Here is a 14,852-nt window from a genome sequence, read left to right as displayed (position 1 = left end):
AGAGAACTGGCGTTTTTAATCAGCAAAAATGTTTGTTGGGCTGGTGGTCCAAAATACCAACCAGAGTAATGATCGAGGAAACGCGTTTTTAGGCTTAAATCTTGTTACATTGCAACAAACGACGATATGTTTCGATAGAAAAAGCCTTGATCTTCGTATTTATAGTGATAATAGTTAAGTCTGGTTAGTGAACCTTCATATAAGAGAAGCGACATCTGATCCCTCTTTAAATAAAATATGTGGCAACATCGACGAAATCTTGGACAAAAAAATCCCCAGCACTGTTTTCCCCAGACAACCAGTTGGTGGGTATATAAAATTTGCAACACAAATATACGTGCAAATATAAGTGTAAACAATTCGTATATAATGCAGCAAAACCAGTATATACGTATCATTTTGGAGGCCATATAGGTACATTAGCACACGTATTCTTGATTTGGTTTATTTTGTCGTAATAAAAACATGCAATGTATTTTAATACGATAAAGAATATGCATGGAACGCACATAGTAGGTGCATATAAACGAATTGTCGTAATAAAAACATGCAATGTATTTAAATACGATAAAGGATATGCATGGGTCGCACATTGTAGGTGCAGATATACGAAAATGAGTTTAAATAGCATTCATATGATATAATATGTTAAACAATATACGACTTCTGGTTGTCTGGGTCTGGCTCAATGTTCAAGCTCTAAAGTGAACGCTCCTTCAATCCAACAAAACAACATTGAACTCGATGCCCGAAGGATCGCGATAAACGGTATGAATGACTTGAATTTCGTTAATCATCAGTTAATTTTCTAACCAGAACCACGATTCACTAAAGCATTGACAAAAATTGCACCTAATCCTAAATTCATATGACCAGCTAAAAAATTATCTGTTTGAACTATAACAACAATCACAATACCTTCCTTGGTTGAGTTTTCAATAAGAAAGGTAAAAGCTCTGCGAAAAAATGCTCGGATCGATTGGAATCAATTTTGACAGTTCTTTTGCTCGATTGGAATTTTGTGTTTCAGATGTCACTTCTCTTATATACAGGTTCACTAATACCGTTTTTTTTTCACCTGGAGGCAAACTAGAGGCAACCTAGGTTCGCTCTAACTGATGTCATCGTGCGCATTTATTGCTCGAGAGGCAACCTAGGTTCGCTCGAAAAAGGGACGGAGTCACCCTGAGAAAAAAGTCAGTTTTGCGAGAAGTTCACCAATACTCTCAACGTTGTTGTCAAAACATTAAACAGCTGTTTTTGGCTGAAAGCCAAACAGTTGAAATAATGAACGGGCAAATGATTATTGCCGCGATTTTGAACCTCTCAGCCAAGCAAAATCGTACTATCTGCTGTCCAGTGCAATCCGGACACGAAAAACGGCAATCCGGATGTGAAGAACCGAATGAAGAAATCCAGAAGGGAGAACAAAATGACAGCTGCATGTAAACATTGCGCTCGTTCTCACGCACACCTACGTATGGAATAACTCAAAACCCGAAACTCGTTTTTTTTATTCTGACGGTTCCAGAGCCAAATCCGGAATCAAAAAAAAAAATACGCCATAAGTCTGGTACACGGTAAACAAAGTTACTCTGTTCTGTATAAAAATCCATACAGATTCGAGAAAAGTGTCTCCACTTAGTTTTATGTTTGGGCGTTTTACGCAGAGCGTGAGCAAAGAGCTTTTATACATTTGAAAACTTTCGGCCAGTTGCTCAATTCTGTATATTTTGACATGGGGATGCCCATGCATTTTCAGAATTGGTTTAGAAAATTAAAAATTAATGAAATTTCTCAAAAAAAAAAAAACACACAAAAATAATTCTCATGCGTAGCAAAACAATATTTATTGCCTATACTGTAAAAAATCGGTCATGCATGTGCCGGAACTTTTTTTTATTTCATTTTAGCCAACTTTTTTCTGGCCTTCGATAGCCAACTTTTTCTGGCAGCAAACAGCCTCCTTTCCGAAACCTAACACCAGATCCGTTAAGCCCATCTTTCCTGAAAAAAAAAAACAACACATTAATGTAATAAGAAAAAAAAATGGAAGCAACAGACCTACTTATTTTTGCCGAATTGTTCGATAACCGTCCGTCGAAGTTTGCACTGGGTGACGATGCCCGGATTATCTTAAAAATTTTCAGATCTATAGTGAGTCAGATCTATAGTCTCTTAGTCCGGGTTCACCTAATTAAACATCCATGCTGCAGTTCGAAAAAACAAATAGGAAAATCAGAACAAATGAAAGCAACTAATTTCAAGTGTCTTACCATTTTTTCAACAAGCTGATTACGCCACGCTTTCGAAATTTCTGATCGGCGATCGGCTGATGGTAACGCGAATTCTTTTTACTTAGCCGAATGATGGCCAATCTTATGATGCGTTGAATAGTTCCGACATGCACGTATACGCAGCGTCTCTCGAGTACGGACATGGCCAAATTCGAACCATCCTGCTTTGAATTGGGAATACGACATCAGATTAAAGTTATAACAATCAATATGCAGATTTCTGATCCAGTTTCTTGGTACGTAGTTGAATTTCAGAATTGATAAATAGTAAAATTTTAGATAGTACCAACACTGATAAAGTTACAATCAGTATTTTAGAATCTGATTTTTGACTTAATTTAAAAAATGAAAAATTCCATACCTGTTCAATTCTCCTAAAACTCAAAGCGCAACTTTCACTCCAACTAAAGGTAATCCAGCGAGTCAACGATTACTGCCTCGGAGACAAAAATAATGACCTCTTCCATTGCCGGCAGTTCGAAAACTTGAGACTCAATGTTGGCCATCGGGTACCGTGCATAGCACTGTAAGCTGCCGAACCAACTGTTCCCGGATCTTGCTGACTCTTTTCGGTCAGCTCAGATCCGTTCTAAATATTTTAAAATTTTTCTTCGATATTTCGGTTCCGAAGAGTCTGCCAGCTGAACACCTAAAATGTAAACTATTTAGAAGCGGAACCGTTTCGAATACTTCTGAAAGCTTTCCTCCGAATCAGACCCGACGGATGTTTTTACCTTTACTTACCAGATTTTTGTTAACAATTTTCGATGCAAACACGAACGAGGACTCAAAATAAATAAATAAGCAAACGAATAAATTCTTCAAACTACGTTCACTAAATGATTTTTCCTGCTATCGATTGCCAAATTTAAAAATTACTTGCAGCAAACTTTTTGACGGGGCCGCGCAAAAAGTTTTGACATCCCCTTTTCTACATAATTCCAACAACAGCAAACTTTTTATACAGAGCTGAATAATCGAGTTTAAGTTCAGATTTGTATATCGACAACCCAAAGTTACCCAAAATTGAATAGCGTATAAGCAAATTTTGAGCAACAGCCGATAAGCTATGCTGAAGGTGTAATCGCAATACATTTTATGCATAACTCGATTTTTCCGTGTAGGTAAATGAAAATCAGCACACAAAAATGAGTATGAATGGCGAACGTTATTTAGTTCAGTGTTGCAGAATGAGTGAACAAAAACTCAGAGCATCAGTACCGGTAAGTGCTATCCCAGGTGTTAACCCGGGACACATTTCGGTCTTATTTTAGCTTTGGCAGCTCATTTGCGCACTGGTAAGTGCTAAACTGGTTCCCATTTTTGCCACTGGTGACGCATCGATAGGTGTTGTTGTTGTTTGTGGCTATTTTCTTTTGTAAATTTTCCCCAGACACTTTAGCACCTGTCAAATCAGGAGCTGGTCGGTATTCATATTTGACTCCTGGCTCGCTTTTTTAACACCCAGGAGCAAGATAACACCTGGTTTGAAACCTTGCGGTGCGCCGTCGAAGTGTCAAAATGGAGTGTTATTATACACGGTAAACAAAGTTACTCTGTTCTGTATAAAAATCCATACAGATTCGAGAAAAGTGTCTCCACTTAGTTTTAAGTTTGGGCCCTTTACGCAGACCGTGAGCAAAAATCTATTATACATTTTGAGCTTTCGACCAGTTAGTCAATTCTGTGTATTTTGAAGGGATGCCAGAATTTCAATAATGATGTTTTCTTATAAATAATAAATTTCAGCTAGAAATGATTTTTTCGAACTAAATGCTAATTCTTTATTTATAAATTCATTTTGACAAATAAACACTCACAGCAAGAAAAATTCGTGTAATTTTATACCGAAAACGATGCACGAAAACGGAACATCGATTTTGATGTAAAATTCTATCACGATGTATTTTTTTCAAGAATGTAATTTTTGAGGCGTGTAAATTTAGATCTAAAACAATGCACGAAATCGGACGAGGAAAGCCGTCGTGTAAAAATAGACGGGGATGTAAATTTTAAGATTTCTTATCGTAAATATTAGAAATCTTTGCTAAATATTCAGGTTTTGCTGTTGTCTATGAATGAATAAGCTGCTTTTAAAATTTTAATTCTGCATATATTTCCAAAAATAACCTTAAAGATATACACCATCACGCACAGCGTCAGTCTGGAGTTTTTGTTTCATCCGATGATTCCCAGCACGGTGATGTTGAACAGATGACCGTCACCAGGATCCTCGAACACCATTATTTTTCGGTCCGCGTAACCTCCGCCTGACGCAAATTTCTCCGAAAAATCACTGCCACTGCGAAAAATCTTATCTTGCTGCAATGGAGAGAAAACTGATTGATTTCAACAGCATTCTTTTTTGGGGCTGTTCACTAATTACGTAAGCACATAGGGGGGGTGGGGGGGTTTCACATTTGCTTACGATCTCTTACTAGGGGGGTAGGGGGGGTTTCCAAAAATCTTACGTAAGAAATGTTACATTAAAAAATCATCACAGCCACAACCATACGAAACCTTATTACTCAGGATTTTTTTACTCACTACCTATTTGTTGGTTAATTTCGATGTTATGTTATTTATCTTTTAATGTCTTTGAATTCATAAAAAAATGCAGGTTTTATAAAATTTATAGAGAACTAATTCAAACCAACATGTCATCAAAAACACTAAATCACATTATTAAAAAAGATCGTCGCTTTTCGCTTTCTATCATAACAATCTTTTTAAATTGAGAAATTTATGAAAAACAAAAAGAAAAATGGCGCGTTGTGACACCACCATCCAGAAAAAATATTTAAAAATCAATCAAGGCGCTTTAAATAATGAATTTCTAGACAGTTTTTTCAGTGATAGACACTACCAACTCTAAATTTTACAAACGATTTACCAAAAAAATCCTAAAACTATCGATTACCGCTGAATGAGTCTGAGATTTCAGGTAAGTTGACAACGTGATTGTCGTTAAACATTTTTGCCCCAATTCTAGTAGTATAAAATCCCAAGTAATACTGTTGTTTTATTAGATTCTCCAGGCCTTTTATGAGACTTAAAGTTGGTCTTATAGCCGGTTACAAAACCTGAAATGTTGCTTGGAATGATACATTTTTTAAAGATTTTCATTATTTTCAGGGAAAAAAACAACTTAACGATTTTTTAATGATACCTTGTGCTAACCTGATCTCTCTTTTTTAAATCGGAATTTAGAAATTTACTGTTTATTTGATTGTGGAAATTTATTGAAAATTACTGTTACCCCAAACATGTTACGTCTTGAATAATGTTTTCTGTAATCGTTTATGACATTTCATCTGTTGTTTTGTATAGATTGTGCTTTTCAAATACAGTTTTTTTGATTTTACTTAAAAAGTGCTTAGCTTCGAAGCATGTATGTCACATTTTTAATATTTTCAAGCTATTTTTGAAAAAAAAAAGGAGTCAATTTCTTAAATAATAAAAAACGTAAGATCTTACTAGGGGGGGAGAGGGGGTTTTGAAAAATCTTACTTTTTCTTACCAGGGGGGGAGGGAGGGTTGAAAATTTCCAAAATCGTGCTTACGTAATTAGTGAACGACCCCTTTCAATATGACACTATTATGAACCTACCAGCTTTTGAAGGATTATGGAAATACTAGAGCTACGCCCACGACTCGTTTTCGAATAATTTTCTTACTTGTTTACTTTGTATCCGACGCGCGCCACACAAGTTGCACATTTCCATTTAATTTTAAATCAAACATAAAATTTTACACTGTTTGTGATATAAAATTCATTGACCGCTTGATTTTTACATCACGGAATGTAAAATTATAGCAAAACAATGTATTTCTATTCACTTTTTGAAAAAAGACTAAAATTACATCAAAAGGAGTTGAAAATTACATCGTCTTCGATTTACACTTGTAAAAAATTAGACTACTCGTGTTTTAGATTCCGTATACTTTTAGAATTTTTTTGCTGTGCTACATTGCAAAATATATGCAAAATACAAAGCATGCATATGTAATATGCCATGAATATTAATTTTTAAAAACACTTGAGCGGTGATTGCTGGGTCGTCCTCAATTATCAGGTTCCGTCGGAACCTATTTTCCAGCAATGGATTTCTGGGTCCATAATACGATCCGATAGACATGTGGCGCCGCTGATTCACTTTTTTGGTCGCTTTTCGTCGTAAAGCCTACAAAGAAAGAGATGATTGATATTGTAATTTTAGCGACATAAATGAATTTTATAACGACGAATGAAGAAACTAAAAATCCTGTACATATACTAACCTTGAGTTCCTCCATTTCGGTCATATTTTCTACGAATTCTGGACTATTTTTAGTTGCATTTTGCTATTATGATCCTATCATAGAAAACCTTTTTGTTGGTGAAACTGAACCTTTCCTGACCTTCCTTCCTTGTTTGGAATCTTGACGGCAGCTGCGCATATTGGGCTCTTCTAAAAATTCCGATCCGCTGGTATTGGATCTCGGTTGCTGTCTGCAAAAAAACCGCAAAGCGGGAAGCGCTGTCCCTCGAGCTCTACATGAAGTCATGAAGTAATAGAAACATTGGAATCGTTTAAAATTTATTCGTTTAGCGGCGGAAATGTAATGGCAGAAGCTCGTTTTTTTTTATTTTTACTTACCCGGTTCGGTCAATGAATTACTGATCAACTTGATGACTGATATAACAATTTACCACGTCAACAATTTCTTTTCAGGGTTTTGCTTCTGCTAATAATTTCTGCCACCATCTGAAAGCTTTCGCAATCTGTTCGCAATATGCTCGGCATCCCTTTCTAATGAAATTCCAACAAAAACAACTTTTTATGCAGAATTGCCTAAACGATTTGAATTATTTAGCTACTTCTGTATTTTGGCAACCCAAATTTGAATTGGGGTTATACATATTTTGAGCATCAGGCGATAAGTCAAAATGAAGGTGTAATCACAACACATTTTGTGAGTAGCTGAGTTTTTCCGTGTAGCTTTGACTTTGACACCTGACCGCTGCTGATACTCTCATTATTATGGTGCGCACCAGAGAGGGTGAGAGGTTTTGCAACCATGAAAAAGCATTCTAAAAACGATTCTTGACGCGATCGGAAGTTCCGATAAACCGTTTTAAAAAAAGTGTATTCAAGTTTAAATTAAAAACGCGAAAAATAATGAACGCGGAAGAAATTCACGACAGAAGTGGCGCGGTCGATGCTCCGACCAGAAAACCAAGAAGCAACAAAAACAAATTGGACCAAGTTTTGAAGGACCTAGACCAGGAGAACCCGAATAGAAAAACATTGTGAAAAGACCATGAATTTCATTTTCACGCATCCATGAATTTTATGGTTGAAACCATGTGAATCATGGTACATGAAACCTTGAATTCACTGTCAAATTCATATTTTTTGACAATGGAATTTATGGTTTTGGCAAAATTTACCATGAAAAAAGGGGGTTGTTAAGCAACTTAACAATGAAAAAATCAACTTTTCCCCATACATTTAAAAACACAAAAATATGAAGTTTATGGTTATTACAGCTTCCAGCTCTTTTCGAGGAGACTGTAAAATTCATTGTTATACATTGAGTTTATATGGTCTTAACGATGATGAACTTCAATGTTTATTCATAATATGTAAGATGCCCTCGTTACCGTGAAATTTCATTGTTTGATAAGTTTTTTTTTAGTTTTCTATTCCAAATATAATATAAAATAAAAACTTCTGTTCATATGCATTAAATAACATTTATTTGTTTTAGAATTTTTCACTGCTTAATACATTGTGATATTCACACTTGTACATTTTTTTTTAATTTATAACAATTGCACTGCATGCTGGCGGGCCTTCTCTAGCGAACCATTTTCTCTGGGAGACGGCTCCGGCACACCTTCTAGCCTCAGGCCCCGGAAGTTCGAGTTTGCTTGTATGGATACAGAGCAAAACCTCTATCTGATCCGGATCAGGCGTGTTGCGGCTTTCGTGTGAAGTTTCAGGTCTTTCCATCTGCCGCTGAAAAAATAATTTAAAAATAAGATTTTAAGTATAAAATGAAAAATAAATCTACCCACCTTTACTTCTGGAATTCGAGGCATGGCCTTCCGATCAGATTCCGGAAGCTTTTATTCCACCACAAGTAAGAACTTGTCCGGAATAACCGGATCCAATTAAAAAAACGCGAAACAATTGAATACGGCAAAATGGCGCGCAATGGACCAAAATTTTCTCTACACGAAAAATCAAAATTGTGCGAAAAGATTTAGAGTTTACCATTATTCTGATTTTCATTTTACCATGCAAAACACTGGAACATTGAAATTCACAAGAAAAATACTGTAAAAGTGATTCCCCTATATTTGGCAACAATGAAATTTCATGAATTAACGAATGATTTCTCAGTTACGTTAAAAACTATGGTGATTTCAAAATTTTAAATGGTTGATAAGGATTTAGATATTAGGATGAAGTTTATTGTTCATTTGAAAATCATTGTTCGGTTATATTAAATATCATGGTTATGGCTATTCGGGAAGTCCAGAACAACTAGACTGGAATGTGAATTGGAAAAGGCACTAGAGACAATCCAATCTCTTCAAACAAGGCTGTTCAAACCAACCGAGCCTGGTAATGCACCATCGGAAATTAACAGCATCGAATTCGGTGGTGAAATGGGTCCAACTAGTACTCATCGCTTAGGTCAGATGAACCGTAACGTCTACCAAGACCATTCGACTTTACCAATTGCAGTAAATTCGGAAAATACAAAAATTCAACCAGTAGCATTGACTCGTGAGGACCCTCCGCCAGCAGCTAGTAATAGCCCAAATTTGCAATCGAACAATGTTTGTGCTCTACCATCGACTTTCAACTACGAGGAATCTCGATTCCTGTCTTCTATTCATCAAATATCGATTTCTTCGATAAACATACCTGAGTGTAAATCATCGGTCGAAGGGGAAGACTTAGGACGTGCGGATTTCGAAGAATGGAAGGGGTTGTTATTGGGGTCTTTGAAACTCGCAGGTGTAAATGATGAAACTACCCAGTACACCGTTTTCAAACTCAAGGCAGGTCAACGTTTGATAACAATTTTTAAAAATACTAAATCTTCTAAAGACGCACGCGATGAAAAAGACTTCCCATTTTCAAACGCTATATTTCGTTTGACAACATACTTTTCATCAGGGTCGGCAGTATTGTTACATCGCCGTAAGTTAAAGCTCCTTAACATCGGGGAATCCGATCTCACGTACATCACAAGGGTCGGTGCAATTGCTCGACTGTGTGAGTTCGAACAGAAGGAGTTCGCTGAGATTGTGCAGACAATAGCTGGCCATGCTCTTAATAGAGAAGTACGTTCTATGGCTCTTAAATTACTCAGCCGTAATGGGTCCTTTTCCGATCTAGTGGACAAGGTCAGAGAGCTGGAAAAAATTCGTCTGAATGAAGAACATTACCAGATGCAATACGATAACCAGCACGCTGCACTAGTGGCAACGGTGAACTACACCCGTCCTGGATATAAGTATCGTGGTTCGTTTTCCCGAGGTTCATTTAATAACCGTAAACCGTATCAACACGAATATCGATTCCGTAACGAAAACAGTTTTGGTAACATGAAAAGAAACGGAAGTGATCAGCATGGCTCATCTCAAGAGTTGCGTTGTTCTATTTGTACCAGCAATAGACATTCAAAAGAAGAATGTAGATCAATGTTCAAAGTATGTCGCAGATGTGGTGAAAGTGGTCACATCGAGCGTATCGGCAAAGAAGTTACGAATAGAAACCCAACTGGAAGACCATCAGGAACACAAAGATCCATCGGCTATGGTAGTGTGAAACCCGAAGTTGCAAACGTGGCTTTAGTAGAAAAGTTGAACGAAGAGGAATCCGTTGAAAATGTAGGTACACAGTAAACGAAAATTACCGAGTTCGGTAATTTTTTTACCGAAATCCTAACATGTGTAAATCGTTAAACTGTTTGGTAATTTTTTAGGTAAAAAATAAACGAACATCGGTAAATGAAGAATCGATTTACCGATGTTCGTTTATTTTTTATCGAAAAAATTACCGAACAGTTTAACGATTTACACATGTTAGGATTTCGGTAAAAAAATTACCGAACTCGGTAATTTTCGTTTACTGTGTACCGAGCTGGATTGACTGAAATGTAGACACTTGTTAGCTTTTCCGAAAAAAAAATAAAGGTTTATAGTTAAATGAATGAATTGAATTCAATATACAGAGTTAAGAAGAGCATTTCATGGTTATTCTTAAAAGATTTTCCAAATATACAGAGTAAAAGAAACTAAGAATTACAAAAGTTAACATGTGTTCTAAGAGAATAAATAAAATAAATGTTCAAAACATTATAATGCTTTTTTCATTTAACAGAAACGGGACAATCCGCAGAATGAAGCACTGTTCGCATGGAGTCTAAATAGTAAGAGTGATAAAGCCGATCCTTGCCATAACACCGGTATCATTGAAGCGCAGGTAGCTGGAGTCAAGTGTAAATTTCTAATTGACTCAGGAGTATTGAACGGATAAAGCAGTCAAAAATTGTAATATGTACTCTTTTATTTCAGAAAATAGCATAGCCACTTCCCAAAGCGGTCCAAAATTGGTCCGTTACCCTAATCAGTGTATCTTAATAAGTTTTCTTGAAAATTAAGTTTATTTTATTTTTTTTTTTTACAAAATCTTATTATTTTCATTGATGTTTTTTTCTGTAAAGAATTCAATTATTTGAACCAACTTGATATTAATAAGAATTATGAGAAAACACATTGTGTGTTGAACAGATTTAAATATTCTAAAAATGCTTTGTTATTTATATGTTTTAATTTGGGTTCTCAAGAGAATGAATTTAATTTAGAAATTAATCTTCTAAAAATATTTATTTAATATCCGATTTTGAAAATTTTACAAATAACAATAAAGTTATTTCATTTGATGTTTCTTTGTTTTAACACGACACGACCAATTTCGATTAAATAAAATAAAAATTATTATGATTATGAAGTTTTTCTATAGGTCAGTTGTCTGTGAACAATGTAGCATGGTTATATAGTTTGATTTGAATTTTACTTTTATATTTTTTTTATATTTAGAGAAAAAAAAATTATTTCCTCTTTTACATTTACTAATTTTATTGATTTTGTTAAATTATTTAATCTATAAACCCAATCGATATAAGATGTTTCATTAAATAACCAGATGTAACATATGCTTAGACTTAATAAAAATGTCCGCTTTTCCTTTTTTTCATAACATAATGTCACTCTAGACATTATTCATAATTTTCAGTTCAAATATTGTTTTACATTTTAATGTTTTTTTATGAGAATTAAAAAATTTATGACGTTAAATAGATCGAAATATACTTGAAATGTTTTGTTATTAATTTGTCTTAATTTGAATTTAAAAAAAAATTAAATAATCCATAAAATAATTATTTTTTCAATGTTCCCATTTCTGATCTGATGTTCACCTCTACAAAAGATTTTTTTTGAATCGAAGCATCATAATGATAGAGTAACTAACTCGTGGTTCATTAACGAGCGAGTTTTTTTTGTTAAACTGCAGCTAGTAACATATTCATTGAAAAAAGAATTAATTTAAATTTAAATTTAAATTTAAATTTAAAATTAAGTTAAAATGTTGTTCTTTAATCTTAAAAATGATTGTTATTGTTCAATTGTCTGTGATAAATGTAGTAGAGATGTGTACTTATATATATAGTCCAAAAAAATAGATACGAAATTTACATTAAAATTTGATTTACATTTAACATTTATCAAACCTATCGATGTTTTTCATTAAAATAATTTATCAATGTAAAAATAAATCGATCTTGGCTGTATCATTAAATAATCAGATGTAACATATTGTCACTCTAGATTCAAAACAATATTCCTTTTCTTTTTATTTCCATTACAAATATTACTCGAGATATTATACATTACATTTATTTAAAATATTTTTTCTGTTTTATGAAAAACACTCGAGATTTAAAGAGAAATAATGAATATTTTTCTTTATTAATTGACTAGCTGATCCCATACGAACTCCGTTTCGCTTTCAACTTGGTATATGTCATGAACAGTTTGTATGAAAGTCAATTTCCAAGCATTTTCCAGATTCATTGTTGAGTAATAATTGCAAAAATATTGGACGATCACTTCGTTTGTCGTCTGCTACTAAATTTGAAATCAGGAATCAAAAACCACGTGTATAAATTTCGACTAAATCATTGCATAACAACGCAATTATTGCCAAAAAGCTAAACCCCTTTAGAGGGCTCTTGTACAATCTTTGATATCTGAAATCGATTGCCTTTCCCTCAAAACAACCGTGTGCAAATTTTCAAAGCAATCCATTGCATAATAACGTCAATATTGCTAAAAATAGTGAAAAATTAATTCATATGGATGACCCCTTTCGTTGACCCCTGGCAAAGTATTTGACATCTGGAATCGATTGCCCGTCCCTGAAAACTACCGTGTGCAAATTTTCATCCCAATCCGATGTATAATAACGACGATATTGCAAAAATATTGAAAGATTTGTATGGACGACCTCCTTTGTCGGCCCCTTAAACTGAATTGAATACCTGAAATCCATTGCTCATCCCTCAAAACTCCCGTATACCAATTTTCGTCTGAATCCAATGTATAATAACGACAATATCGCATCAACAGTGAATAGCTAACATGGACGACCCCTTTGGCCGACCCCTGATTTTAGTTTGGATAAGTGAAATCAGTTGTTTGTCCCTAATAACTTCTATGTGCAAATTTTCATCCCAATCCGATGTATAAAAACAACAATATCACTAAGATTCTGATAATTTAATATGGACGACCCCTTTTGCCGGACCCTTACACAAAATTTAATACCTCAAATCGATTGCACGTCCCTTAAAACTATAGTGAATCAATTTTCATCTGAATCCGATGTATAATAACGTCAATATCGCAAAAACAGCAAACAGTTAATATGGACGACCCCTTTGGCTGACCCCTTACACAAAGTTTGACACTTGAAATCGATTGCTCGTCTTTTAAAACACTCATGTGCCAATTTTCAACACGATCCGACGAAAAGTAACGTCAATATCGCGAAAACAATATTTGTCTTGTATGGACGACCCTCTTCAGAAGGGGTCATCCAAAAATCTGAAAACATTTTTCATCCTTCCTGGTCCTAATGAGTATCCATGCCAAATTTCAGCGCTTTAGCTCTTAAGACGGCTAAGTCTATAGAGGACAAACAAACAAACAAACAAACAAACAAACAAACAAACATACAGAAATTGCTTTTTATATATATAGATAATATCTTACACATCGTCATTCGAGACTTAACCATTGAAATTATGCTGATATGTTGTTCTTTTCTGTGTTTTTTTTTGTTTCATTGAGTCACTCGAGGCTTTTTCTTTTTTTTATATAAAAATATGTCACTCGAGACATAATTTCCATTTCAAATATTTTTATCTATAGGTATATATTTAAAGCAATTTCTGTGGGTTTGTTTGTTTGTTTGTTTGTTTGTCCACTATAGGCTCAGCCATCTTAAGAGCTAGAGAGCTGAAATTTGGCATGGATACTCATTAGGACCAGGAATGATGAAAAATGTTTTCAGATTTTCGGATGACCCCTTCTAAAGAGGGTCGTCCATACAAGACAAATATTGTTTTCGCGATATTGACGTTAGTTTTCGTCGGTTTGTAAAAATTTGCACATAGGGGTTTTGAGAGATGAGCAATTGATTCCAGGTATTGAATTTTGTGTCAGGGGTCAGAAAAAGGGGTCGTCCATATGAACTGTTCAGTTTTTTTACTATATTGACGTTATTACGCATTGGATTGATATGAAAATTTGCACATGAGTGTTTAGCGGAACGAGCAATCGATTACAAGTATTAAATTCAGGGTCAGGGGTCGGCCAAAGGGGTCATCCATATCAACTTTTTAATGTTTTTACGATATTGGCGTTATTATGCATTGTGTTGAGATGAAAATTTGCAGACGGAGATTTTAAGGAACGGACAATCGATTCCAGTTATCAAATTTTGTAGAAGGGGTCGGCAAAAGGGGTCATCCATATTAACTATTCACTATTAATGCGATATTGTCGTTATTATACATCGGATTTAGATGAAAATTGGTACACGAGAGTTTTGAGGGACAAGCAATGGATTTCAGGTAATAAATTCAGTATAAGGGGACGGCAAAGGGGGTGGTCCATATTAACCTTTCAATATTTTTGGAATTTTGTCGTTATTTGACATCGGATTAGGATGAAAATTTGCACACCGTGGTTTGCGGAGACGGGCAATCGATTTCAGATGTCAAATGTTTTGCCAGCGGTCGACGAAAAGGGTCGTCCATATTAAAAAAAAATTAACTGTTTTTAGCAATATTCACGTTACTATGCAATGGATTGCTTTGAAAATTTGCACACGGGAGTTTTTAGAAAAGGGCTATCGATTTCAGATATCAAAGATTGTATAAGAGGCAACCGAAAGAGGTTTAAATTTTTGATATTAATTGCGT

The 14,852-nt window shown here is 34.8% G+C and overlaps 1 long non-coding RNA gene across 2 annotated transcripts; it reads right to left on the bottom strand.

Annotated features, from left to right (window-relative positions):
- Positions 1-1,829: 1,829 nt before the first annotated feature.
- On the bottom strand, positions 1,830-3,297 carry LOC129749121 (uncharacterized). Of its 2 annotated transcripts, XR_008737930.1 has the most exons (4): positions 2,659-3,297; positions 2,277-2,461; positions 2,069-2,210; positions 1,830-2,007 (listed from the first exon to the last, which is right to left on the bottom strand). It is a non-coding gene; the product is annotated as an uncharacterized LOC129749121 (long non-coding RNA). The 2 variants fall into 2 exon arrangements; XR_008737929.1 differs by having other exon boundaries at positions 2,277-3,297.
- Positions 3,298-14,852: the final 11,555 nt, after the last annotated feature.

The sequence above is a fragment of the Uranotaenia lowii genome, chromosome 2 (assembly GCF_029784155.1).
Source record: "Uranotaenia lowii strain MFRU-FL chromosome 2, ASM2978415v1, whole genome shotgun sequence".
Lineage (NCBI taxonomy): Eukaryota > Metazoa > Arthropoda > Insecta > Diptera > Culicidae > Uranotaenia > Uranotaenia lowii.
This window is presented reverse-complemented; position numbering and strand designations above follow the sequence as displayed.